General features: G+C 31.6%; 2 long non-coding RNA genes across 2 annotated transcripts in view; one reads left to right on the top strand and one right to left on the bottom strand.

Annotated features, from left to right (window-relative positions):
• Window positions 1-2,285, bottom strand: part of LOC136039924 (uncharacterized) — a 200,305-nt gene extending 198,020 nt beyond the window's left edge. The window contains exon 1 of the long non-coding RNA XR_010620591.1: window positions 2,236-2,285. This is a non-coding gene — a long non-coding RNA (uncharacterized LOC136039924). The remainder of the gene's footprint in view (window positions 1-2,235) is intronic.
• The window catches only part of LOC136039925 (uncharacterized), a 78,913-nt gene that overhangs the window by 20,196 nt on the left and 46,322 nt on the right, over window positions 1-12,395 (top strand). The window lies entirely within an intron of this gene.

Genomic DNA, 12,395 nt, shown 5'->3' with positions numbered 1-12,395 from the left:
TTGAGCAGATCAAAAAATACAAACTATAAAAGCAAAAATTATAACAACATCCCGAACACTTCTGATAGAATAAAAGGTACATACATAATCAAAAATAATGACTACAAAACAGAAATAAATCTTACCGAATATAAAAATATTTTGCACAAGTCTAATATGTTGTATAGGAATGAAAAATAGTTGGTGCAGAAGAAAAAAAAACTTGGTATAAAACACAAAAATTCTAACATCCTAAATACTTTATATAGAAAATAAAAGTCCAATCATAATCCAAAACAGTTTTTACAAAAAAAAATGTAACGAAATACAAAAATACTTTGCACAATTCTAAAATAGTTCAAACAGAATGGAAAATAGTTGGTGCAGAACACGAAATACTTGTTAAAAACCAAAAAATCGTAATAACACCCTAAACACTACATATAGAATACAAGAAATTCAAACATAATCCAAAATAATTCCTGACTATTAGTTTGTCCAAAACACAAAGTACTTGCTCAAAAACATATCAAATCTAACAACATACCAAAACAGATTTCTCCAAAACAGAAGTAACTATTTACAAAATTACAAATGAAGTTTTGCACAGTTCTAAAATAGTTCTAATGGAATGAAAATTCCATATGGAATACAAAAAGGTCAAAAATAATCCAGGTAAGTCTTATAAACAGATATAACTTTAATATAGTATATAAATTCTTTACACACTTCTAAAACAGTTTTAAAAGAAAGAAAAATTGTTTCAGCAGATCAAAAAATACAAAATACAAAAGGTAAAAGTTCTAACAACATCCCAAATACTTCTGATAGAATAAAAGGCACTTACATAATCCAAAATAATGCCTAAAAAACAAGAATAACTCACATTCAATACAAAACAGTTTGGACAATTCTAAAATAGTTGTAACCGAATGGAAAATAGTTTGCGTAGAAAAAAAAATACATCCTAGATACTATTCATACATTATAAAAGTTCAAAAATTCCAAAATTATTCCTAAGAAACACAAAATGATTTTTAAGAAAAACAAAAGTACTTGCAAAGTTCTATAATAGTTCTACCAGAATGAAAAATAGTCGGTGCATACTTTTTATAGAATAAGTCTGACAAAACAGAAAAATTCTTACGAAATACAGATATACTATACACAGTTCTAAAACAGTTCAAAGAGAATGAAAAATAGTTGGTGCAGAACACAAAATACTTGATAAAAACCAAAAAATTGTAATATCACCTCAAATACTTCATATAGAATGCAAAACTTCAAAGATAATCCAAAATAATTCCAATAAAAAAAACTATTCTACAAAATACAAAATATTTTGCAAAATTTTAAAATATATCTATAAGAATGAAAAATAGTTGGCACGGAAAAAAAAATATTTGCTAAAAAATACAAAAGTTCCAATTACACCCCAAATTCTTCTTTTAGAATGCAAAATTTCAAACATAATCCAAAATAATTCCTACAAGCCAAACAAAAAATTATTCCTTCGAAATATTACAATACAATTTTAAATTAGTTATAACAGAATTAAAAATATGTTGTCCAAAATAGTTCTAAGAGAATTAAAAATAGTTGGTCGGGAACACAAAATTATTTTTACAAAACACAGGCCCAAACAACATCCTAAATACTTCTTATAGAATAGAAAACAGTTCTAACATAATGCAAATAAATCCTACAAAACAGAAATAATTCTTACAAAATAAATGCAAACTCACCCCAAATAAACTTAAACATGCAAACTCAAACCGTTTTTTAGAATTCAGCCTTTTTCTTAAGTGCCACTAGGTTAGGTTGGGTTAGGTTTATCTAACCTACCGTTTTTAAGTTAAGTTAACATGACCTTACCTAGTAGTACGTAAGAAAAAGAATGAATCATTAAAAACGGCGTGAGTTTGTATGTGTAATTCTATTTCATGTAAGTTTGCATTTATTCTGTAAGAGTTATTTCTGTTTTGTAGGATTTATTTGGATTATATTCGAACTGTTTTGTATGGAATTTTTGGTTGGAATTATTTTAGGTTATCTTTTAAGTTTTTGTATTCTATATGAAGTATCAAACAAATACAACGTAGAGACAATAGGGAAAATTTTTTTCAAGACAATGGAAATTATTTATGTAGATATTTCGGCCCTATGTCCAAGGGCCGTCTTCAGTACAATACAAGAATAAGAGAGAAACTATATATATATATATATATATATATATATATATATAAAAGAACTTACATCAAATTGTGAGAATTAAAACTGATTAGTTAAAAACACTTATTAAAACATTTTTTTTTTAAATATAGCCCTAGCATCCTTACTTCAGCGAAGTAAGGCTAGGGCTATATTTAAAAAAAAAATGTTTTAATAAGTGTTTTTAACTAATCAGTTTTAATTCTCACAATTTGATGTAAGTTCTTTTATATATATATATATGGTTTCTCTCTTATTCTTGTATTGTACTGAAGACGGCCCTTGGACATAGGGCCGAAATATCTACATAAATAATTTCCATTGTCTTGAAAAAAAAATTCCCTATTGTCTCTACGTTGTATTTGTTTGTTATGGAAAGGCAGTGTGGTCTTCGTCGCTATTTTTATATGAAGTATTTGAGGTGATATTACAATTTTTTGTTTTTTATCAAGTATTTTGTCTTCTGCACCAACTATTTTTCATTCTGTTTGAACTATTTTAAAATTGTGTAAAGTATTTTCGTATTTCAATACTGTTTTGTCGTAATTATTCTATAAAAAGTATGCACCGACTATTTTTCCTTCTGGTAGAACTATTTTAGAATTTTGCAAAGTACTTTTGTTTTTTTTAAGAATCATTTCTGTTTCTTAGGAATAATTTTGGAATGTTTAAACTTTTATAATCTATAAATAGTATCTAGGATGTTGTTAGAATTTTGTATTGTGTTGCAAGTATTTGTTTTTGCATTATGTATTTTTCAGTCTGTTAGAACTATTTTAAAACTGTGGGAAGTATTTTATATTTCGATGGAATATTTTTTTTTGGTTTGAAGGAATTAGTTTTGATTATGTTTGAACTTTTTTATTCTGGAAGAAGCATTTATGGTGTTTTTAGAACTTTTGTATTTTGTAGTAAGTATTTTGTTTTCTGCGCCAACCATTTTCTATTCTTATAGAAATATTTTGAAATTGTGAGAAGCATTTTGTATTTTTGTAGAAAAACTTATATTTTGTAAGAATTATTTTGGATTATGTTTGAGCTTTTGGTATTCTATATGAAGTGTTAGGGGTGCTATTAAAAAAATTTTATTTTTAAAAAGCATTTCGTGTTTTGCACCAACTATTTTTCATTCTGTTTGAACTATTTTAGAATTGTACAAAGTATTTTCGTATTTCGTCATAATTTTTTTTAGGAACTATTTTGGATTATTTTTGAACTATTTGTATTCTATAAGAAGTATTTGGGATGTTGTTAGAACTTTTTTTGTTTTGTATATAGTTTTTGCTTTGTTCTGTGCCAACTAGTTTTCCTTCTACTAGAACTATTTTAGAATTGTGCAAAATATTTTTGTATTTGGTAAGAGTTATTTCTGTTTTGTAGGCATGATTTTAGATTTTGTATGTACCTTTTATTCTATCAGAAGTATTTGGGATGTTGTTAGAATATTTGTCATTTGTAGTAAGTATTTTATGATCTGCTCAAACGATTCTTCTTTCTTTTGAAACTGTTTTAGAATTGTCTAAAGTTTTTCTATTCTATTAAAAAGTCATATCTGTTTTGAAGGACTTACCTGGATTATGTTTGTAACTTTTTTGTATTCCATAGGGAGTATTAGGGATGCTGTTTGAATATTTTTGTTTTTAGCAAGTTCTTTTTGCTCTTCACCAACTATTTTCCATTTCGTTAAAACTATTTTAGAATTGTGCAAAGTTTCTTTTTGTATTTTGTAATAGTTAGTTCTATTTTGTAAAAATTATTTTGGATTAAATATGAATTTTTTGTATTCCATAAGAAGTATTTGGTATGTTGCAAGTATTAGTGTGTTTTGAGCAATTATTATGTTTGGACTTTTTTTATTCCATTCAAAGTATTTGGGATGTTGTTAGAATTTTGTTACAAGTTTTTTTTGTTCTACACCAACTATTTTTCATTCTGTTAGAACTATTTTAGAATTGTGCAAACTGTTTTGTATTTGGTATGAGTTATTCCTGTTTTGTAGGCATTATTTTGTATTATGTAAGTACCTTTTATTCTGTCAGAAGTATTTGGGATGTTGTTAGAATGTTTGTCTTTTGTAGTTTGTATTTTTTGATCAGCTGAAACAGTTTTTCTTTCTTTTAAAACTGTTTTAGAAGTGTGTAAAGTATTTATATACTATATTAAAGTTATATCTGTTTTGTAAGACTTACCTCGATTATTTTTGAGCTTTTTGTATTCCATAAGGAGTATTTGGGATGTTATTATAAGTTTTTTGTTTTTAGCAGGCATTTTGTGTTCTTCACCAACTATTCTTCATTCCGTTAAAACTATTTTAGAATTGTGCACAACTACTTTTTTAATTTTGTAAATAGTTAGTTCTTTTTTTGTAGGAATGATTTTGGATTATGTAAAAAAATTTTGTAATCTCTAAGAAGTATTTGGTATGTTGTTACAATTGATATGTTTTTGAGCAAGTACTTTGTATTTTGGACCAACTTATGGTGAGGAACTATTTTGGATTATGTTTGAAGTTTTTGTATTCTAAATGAAGTGGTTGGGGTGTTATTACAATTTGTTGGTTTTTAACCAAGTATTTCGTGTTCTGTCCCAACTATTTTTCATCCTGTTTGAACTATTTTAGAATTGTGCAAAGTATTTTTGTATTTCGTTAGATTTTTTTTTGTAGAAACTGTTTTGGATTATGTCTGGACTTTTGTATTCTATAAAAAGTCATTGGCATGTTGTTAGAATTTTTGTGTATTGTACCAAGTTTTTTTTCTTCTGCACCAACGATTTTTCATTCCTATACAACTATTTTCGATTTGTGCAAAATATTTTTGTATTCGATAAGATTTATTTCGGTTTTGTAGGCATTATTTTTGATTATGTATGCATCTTTTGTTCGATCAGAAGTGTTTGGGATGTTGTTAGAATTTTTTCTTTTTTAGTTTGTAGTATTTGATTTGCTCAAACAATTATTCTTTCTTTAGAAACTGTTTTAGAAGTTTGTAAAGTATTTCTATAGTATGTAAGAGTTATATCTGTTTTTTAGGACTTACCTTGTGATCTGGACCGACTATTTTTCATTTTCTTACAACTATTTTAGAAATTATTTAGAGTATTTTTGAATTTGTAAGAATTTTTTTGGTTTTGTAGGAATAACTTTGGATTATGTTTGAACTTTTGTATTCTATAAGAAGAATTCTAGATCTTCTCAGAGTTTCAGTTACTATTAAGCCGACTCACTCCTCCCATACACTTCCCTACCACGAACTATTTGATAAACAAAAATTAAACTCCGTGAATTATGGTATCAAACTTTCTGCTGAAGTGACTGTTGGTGACCTAGACCATGCATATGACATTAAAATGCTAGAATCGTGCAAGTAAGTCTGCAAGAACTTCTAAACAGGCTCAGCGAAAAAGCAAGCCAACTTGGCGTAAGAATAAATTCTAGCAAAACCAAAATAAAATAAATGGTGACCGCTGATTCCCCACTTTATAACAGATTTGGAAATGAGGATATCAAAGAAGTCGTGGAATTCAAATACCTTGGAAGCATAGTGGAAAAATACAGGAGCATAATTCAAAGAAATAATGACCAGAATAGGTGAGGGGAACGACAACTTCAATAGGCTTAAGCGCATATGGAAGTCAAAAAGTTAATCGACTCGGCTTAAGTTACGCCTGTTCAATAGCAACGTCATCCCAGTCCTCCTTTACGCATTCGGAACCTTGAGTTTGAACCAGAAACAGAAAAAGAGAATACTTGCATTCGAGAATAATTGTCTTCGAAGAATTTTAAATATTCATTGGTCAGACAGAACCAGAAATAAAAAGCCTGCAAATTTACAAAACAGCCTCTAGTGTCATATATCATTAGGGCTCGGAGGTGGAGATACTTAATTCATTTTCTCTTAATGAAGGACACTTAGATCCAAAAAGCAACTTTACATTGGTACTGAAACAGAAATCGAAGACGGGGAAGACCTTGGAACACTTTGCGTCGAACACACCAGCCTGATCTCCGCATTATCGATGCTTCTCTTCAACCACATTGTGAAGCCATATATGCAGCTGCTCCATTAAGAAAAGATTCGTTAAGTCTTGTGGATTCCCTGGATGCCTCTGGCGGCACAGACGGATCTAAGGTCTAACGTAAGGTCTCCATACAATCTCAACAAAACAAAAGACAAAGGACAAACCCCTCATATACCCTTCATACACCCTCCATCGGTATGATAATATTTTCAGTGGTTCAAATAAGCTTCTCATTACAATTACTTGGCTCTTGTTATTCAGGATTGGTTTTTATAGACTCGGACCAAAATTTTTGTCTTTGGCTTGAACAGATAGGATTGAGGAAGCGCAAGTAGTAGTGACACCATGGGCGCTTCAAATCCACCCATAGCCGCTATTCCTCTCTACCTTTAATAATTTAGGTTGAACGGCTAATTCCTCAAAATGCAAGTATTATTCATTTTCTAGGAGATACGGGTGCATTTTACGCCATATGTAAGGTTTCTTATATTTTTGTTATGCTTAAAAAACCTAAGTTTGTGGAAAACTTCCAGGGGCTTCAATACCGTTAGCTGTCTTCGGTTTTACCTAATAGAGAGTCTTTAAAAAAGCTTCAGAGGCTTTCTTACGCCATGATTACTGTGATTGTCACCTAATAAAGTTTAGGTGTAACGTAATAGGGATTGCATGTTACGTAAGGGGACTTGAAGGAGGGCCACGAAAAAAGATATTACGTAATCGGGCTTGTTTACTTTTGGTTATTGCGTAATAAGACTTGCTAGTGGGGCCGCAACATAAGGAGAATATTGCGAACTCTTAATGACCCTGGTTATACTTTGTCACAAGTATTCAATGTCCTTCCAGTTCCATAATTATTTTTATCAGTAAATAAAGAGCCAGCCGAAGGGAGTACAACTCTCCGGGTTACTGGCGAATATTTATCTAGAACATCTCGAAAATTGAGCGTCAAATTCATATTTTTTGAGACATGCCTATTGGGGACGACACAAAGATGACCTAATATAACTTTGGAATGATGGGGAAAATGAACAAAGGGTTTTCTTTAGATCACCTTAATACATATGATAGGAATATAAAGTTTACCTTAGATATTGAAATTGCAAATAAAATAGCATATCTAGATGTGTCAATTATTCATAGCATAGATAAACTAATTTTTACTATTGACAGAGAACCAGCCCAAGACAAAAGTTAATTTCATTTTAAATCAATCCACCCCCAACAATTAAAAGAGCTTTCGTAATCTCTCTCGTCGATAGTCCCCTAAACATTTATTCTGATTCCCACATTACAGCAGAACTAAACTTTATGAGGGACATACTTTTTGGAAAAGTATATACCATTTTACCTATTAACAATACACTTAACCGTAGACTTAAAAGACACTCCCATAAAATCATTGGTTCTTTACCAGTTGAGAATCCCAATAAGCCCTCAAATAAAATATACCTTACATACATCCCAAAAATTACTACGAATTTAAAAAACTTTGCACACAAAATAATCCATATGTGGTATTAACTAACAATTTCAAAATCATGAATTTCCTAAACTCTGGCAAATATAAAACCCCAGTTACTTATCAAAGTGCAGTATATCAAACACCATCAGGGCTTCCACTTTTAGAGAGATTACCCTAATTTAAGGAGAAATCACTTCTTTTAGGGACACTTATTTTGAATATAGGGACAAGGGAAATCTAGGGTATATTAAGGATTTTCAGGAGAAATCTGGGGTAAAGTAAAAATTTTCAGTGAAAATTTGATTTTTTCCAAAAAAAAGGCTGAAAAACTCATCATTGTTATATTTTTTAGTGAAAAAGATCTAAAACTTAGTTTAGAAAGATCTGAACGTTGAAGTATTGGACATGGTTAAGTGTAGTGATGGATCAGCTGAGGGTCTAACTAACTGCATCAAACAAGTCTTAGAAGAAGAAAACTCGATTACCTGGCAAAATATTGTCGGATTTTATGCAGTGCAGATGCTGCTAAAGTCATGTTTGGAGCCAATATATATGGTTCAACGCTAATTAAAGCCATGGTGCCTCATATCTTGAATGAGAAATGCTCATGCCATCTAATTCACTTATGTTCACCCTATGCATACTTGTCACTTTCCAAGACACTAGAAGACTTGGCACGAAATATTTATACGAATTTCAGAAGTTCTTTGAATGCAAAGCACTCCCAATTCTTGCACCAGGACAGATACGTTGGTTGTCCCTTCAGGCCTGCATAAAGAGGCTTATTGAGCCCCACTACGCTCTTACTCATTATTTCATAGAAACCACGTTTGATGACCCAACTATAACCAATGACCTTATCTTGTCAACATTACAAGGCAAGTTGACAAAGCCATACCTTGAATTTATGGACTATTCTTTCGGCCTCTCTAATGATTTCAACACAGTTTTTGAATCTGAGCTTCCACTTCCTCATTTCCTAAAGGCACGTGTCAGCAAACTTGTGAATGATGTTGCGTCTAGCTTCATGGAACTAGACTATATTTGCCGTTTTGGCTTGTTTCCCGAACTGAATCCCTACCTTTCAAATGAGTACCTACCTTTAATCCAGACATATGTGGGAATAGCTGCAACCAATTCAATGCAAGAACTCGTAGATGCTGAAGAGCCAAGTGATAATATTGATCTCTTTTACCAGTCTTGTCGAAACTATTATATAGTCCTAATCAAGCAGATTCAAGACTGTTTCAAGTTTGAAGACAAAATCTTAGACATTTTGGCATTGGTTGAACCAAGGAATGCAAAAAATTTGAAGCCAAAATCTGTAAGGCCACTATTTGCGAGATTTTCTGTTCTAACAGAAAAGTGTTGCGTCCGAAAACGGGTGAAGAATGGAGATCTCAGGCAATGACAGATGTCACTAAGCTTCATTTGGGAGATGCCCATGTTGAAAACTTGTCTGTTGATCAGTACTGGATGAAGATACTTAGTCTGAAGACTCTTGGTGGTGAAATCAAGTACCCAGAATTGCGGAAGTTCATATCACTGGTCTTTTCGTTACCCTTTAGTAATGTACCAGCTGAGCGTTTGTTTAGTCTCCTAGAATTAATCAAAACATCTGAATAAGTTTTGAGAACGTCACACTAGTCTCACTTATTCGATTAAGTTACTGGTTAAAAAACAAAGATAACAACTTCATTTAACTATAAGCATACCGAAGGCTGTTTAACGAATTAATAAGTCCCTTTGGACTTGAATAGGGTAATTCCCGGACAAATGCTAAAGGATTTTGATCAATTACTTTGGTTTCAACGTCTGGAATGGAGCTAGTAACAGCTGCAGCCTGCGTGTCAGCTGAGCACTTATCACGCTCCATCACAACCGAACTTTTGCTGTGTGGCTTAGATTTCAGAATCACGATCCCGTCGTGACCATCCAACGTTTCGAGCTTCTTCTTGCGAAAGATAGGTTCGCTGAGTTCCTGGGGTGGGTTTCATACAATGACAGCCTAGGACTTTTTTTTTATATTTTGAGTAGGGGCTACAAGCTTAGACTGTCGCTCAGTAACCTTGGACGCAATATCACACAGCTATTCAAGACAAGATTTCACCTTGGCACTGAGGGTACTGAAGGCATCAACAGGGATCATTGGTATTTCGCTGGGACATTTGATAACAAAGTCCGGAAGCTTCATGTTCTGGGAATCACACTTTACAAGCGAAGAAATAATGTCCGAATCACAGTTCAATGCAGCATTGGCTCCTACAGGCTTTGGTGGGACTTGATTCGGGAAAAACTTTAAAAAAAAGCTATTTACGGGTTTCACAAAGAGAAGAATACTCGAAGAAATATGCCATGTTCTCTTGAATTGGTCAGGTAGTGAAGATAATCCTTTACCAAATATTAGTGATAGGTTCAGTCCAAAAAGAGGTCCTCACACCTTGAACTCTGAAACTTTAAGATGTTTAAAATGTTGTACTTTGACATTAAGATTTCTATGAGCGATTTTTTTGAAAATACCTTGTGTCTTTGACTAAGTTTTAGATTTAAATTTTATCAGACTAAATTTTTTAATATATCCAAGCTTAATTTTAAGCTGTAGAACATGTTAGTACAAGCAATTCCCAGCCTGTGACACTGAATGCCCGACACACGGCACCCTCTAGCAGGCATTATCGCATATATACCAGTTTTGGGGCATTTTTCTGCAAACATATTTGCCTATACTAGAATTGATTGCTTAATCTTAATGAGGAAAATCCCAATAAGCGTTTTTATATGACAACTAGCAATTGAGGCCCACGTGGCACAATGTACTACATAAGCCCCCTCCGATGAAACTTTTCAGGTGAAAATTATTACACTAAAGAGTCTTTAAACTTTTTCTCTCAAAGGAAAATTTATAAACCAAAAAATTACCATTGTTTTAATTTGAAGAGTGTAAAGTTCCTATTTCGTTACTAAAATGCTATATTCTATGACAATTCCCAGCTTTTTTATTTAAAAGTGTTAATTTCTTTTTCGCACTTTTAGACTCCCCCCCCCCTATTCTCTCTTTCTATTTTTCTGCCTCTGTGCTATCTGTATCTTTTTCATTACTTCTTACTAACCTTGTCCCTGGGAATTAGAATTATTTTTTGTCCTTTGTTCAAAAATTATTATTTTGTCGTATATGGATATGAAAGTGACATTTTAAATTAGTCACAAGTTATTCTATAGTTTAGAACCTGTTCTCATACATTATTTATTTTTGCAAATGAAAGTGAAAACTATCTAGAGGATTTACCTGTTTTTCTAATTTTTAGAAACCTGTTTTTATATATAATAATTTTTTTATAAAATGTTTTAATTTGTCAGTTCTAAAGCGTGGTTTTTAACTCTCTAAGTGCAAATAAAATTTTGCACTTCCTTTGAAGACCAAAAAATAATTTGCAGTTTTTTGTAAACTAAGTAGATTTGACATGTTTTCAGTCTGATGACTTTACTAAATAAAAAATATTGAGACTTTAAGAGATAGATATTAGTATATGTTTATTAAAATAAAAATGTTAGACTTCTAATTATCTTTGTGTTTTTGTTTATGTTTTTACAGTAAATTGAAAATTATGTTCTGGTGTCTGATACAAAATTTCAGTAATGTGCTCCCATGCACACAACCTAAAATTTTGAATTTTTTGTCAAAAGATATCAAACCAGTCGTCGATCGAAATTGAAATCATTTATTTGTAAATTAAATGTTCAATTTCTCTTATTGAGTGACCAAATATATTGTGGAGAACCTAGCCCCTTCAACCAACCATGTCAATTTTTTCCCATGGTCATCTGATCAAAATTTGGAAATTTTCCTTTTGTTCAACAAAGCCGAAAGATTTAATAAATAGTTGTTTTAGTATGAATTGATCCCCCCCCCAATATCTGTGGGAGGAGGCATCGTCCACTTGGGATTGATGGGTATAGTGCAGTCATATTACTACCTCATAAAAACAATTTTCGAGGGGGGGTAATTTTTCTAGAGAGAAGTAAGACCTGGGGATTTTACAGCCTCATTGTATCAAGAAAATATCTGAAAATGCCTTATGAACGATGAGGGAGCACTAGAGGGGTGTCAGAGCGCAGCCAATTTTTAAAAAATCATTGGAAATAGGTGAAAGACTCATTTTAAAAATGTTTTAAGTTCAATGTCTTCTTTAAACAATGAGGAATTATATAAGTAAAGACAAAGCATATTACACATAAGCTCTCGAAGCATAAGCACTCGAAGGGAACGAATTGGAAACACACAATAAATAGTTAAATTGATCTAGATTTTACACCTTCTATCTGTCTGACGAAATCTGAAAAGCACCCAGTACTTTGGCGAATATTTTCCAGTGCTTTAAATAAGAAATTGAATGCAATTGCATGGCTCTTGTGTCTTAGGATTGATTTTTTTAGAATTGGACCCAAATGTAAGACTTTAGCGTAGACATCTAGGATTCAGGAAGTTGCAGTACCCCACCTATATGAAATAGTTTCTGTACGTTTTAAGTCTTAATTTTGCTTTTAACTTTTAGTAGAAAATATATTTTTGTATATATTGAGTTGCTAGAGTTTTTCTTATATATATAAATATCAATTCTAAGATTTTAACCTGATGGAAAAGTTTTAATATCAAATCATGTCGAGATATCCACTTAAAGTTAAAATATCCTCTCCTTCCTGAAAATTCCTCCTACATGAATAA

Source organism: Artemia franciscana, chromosome 20 (assembly GCF_032884065.1).
Source record: "Artemia franciscana chromosome 20, ASM3288406v1, whole genome shotgun sequence".
NCBI lineage: Eukaryota > Metazoa > Arthropoda > Branchiopoda > Anostraca > Artemiidae > Artemia > Artemia franciscana.
Note: the sequence above shows the minus strand (reverse complement) of the source record. Positions and strands in the feature narration are given on the sequence as shown.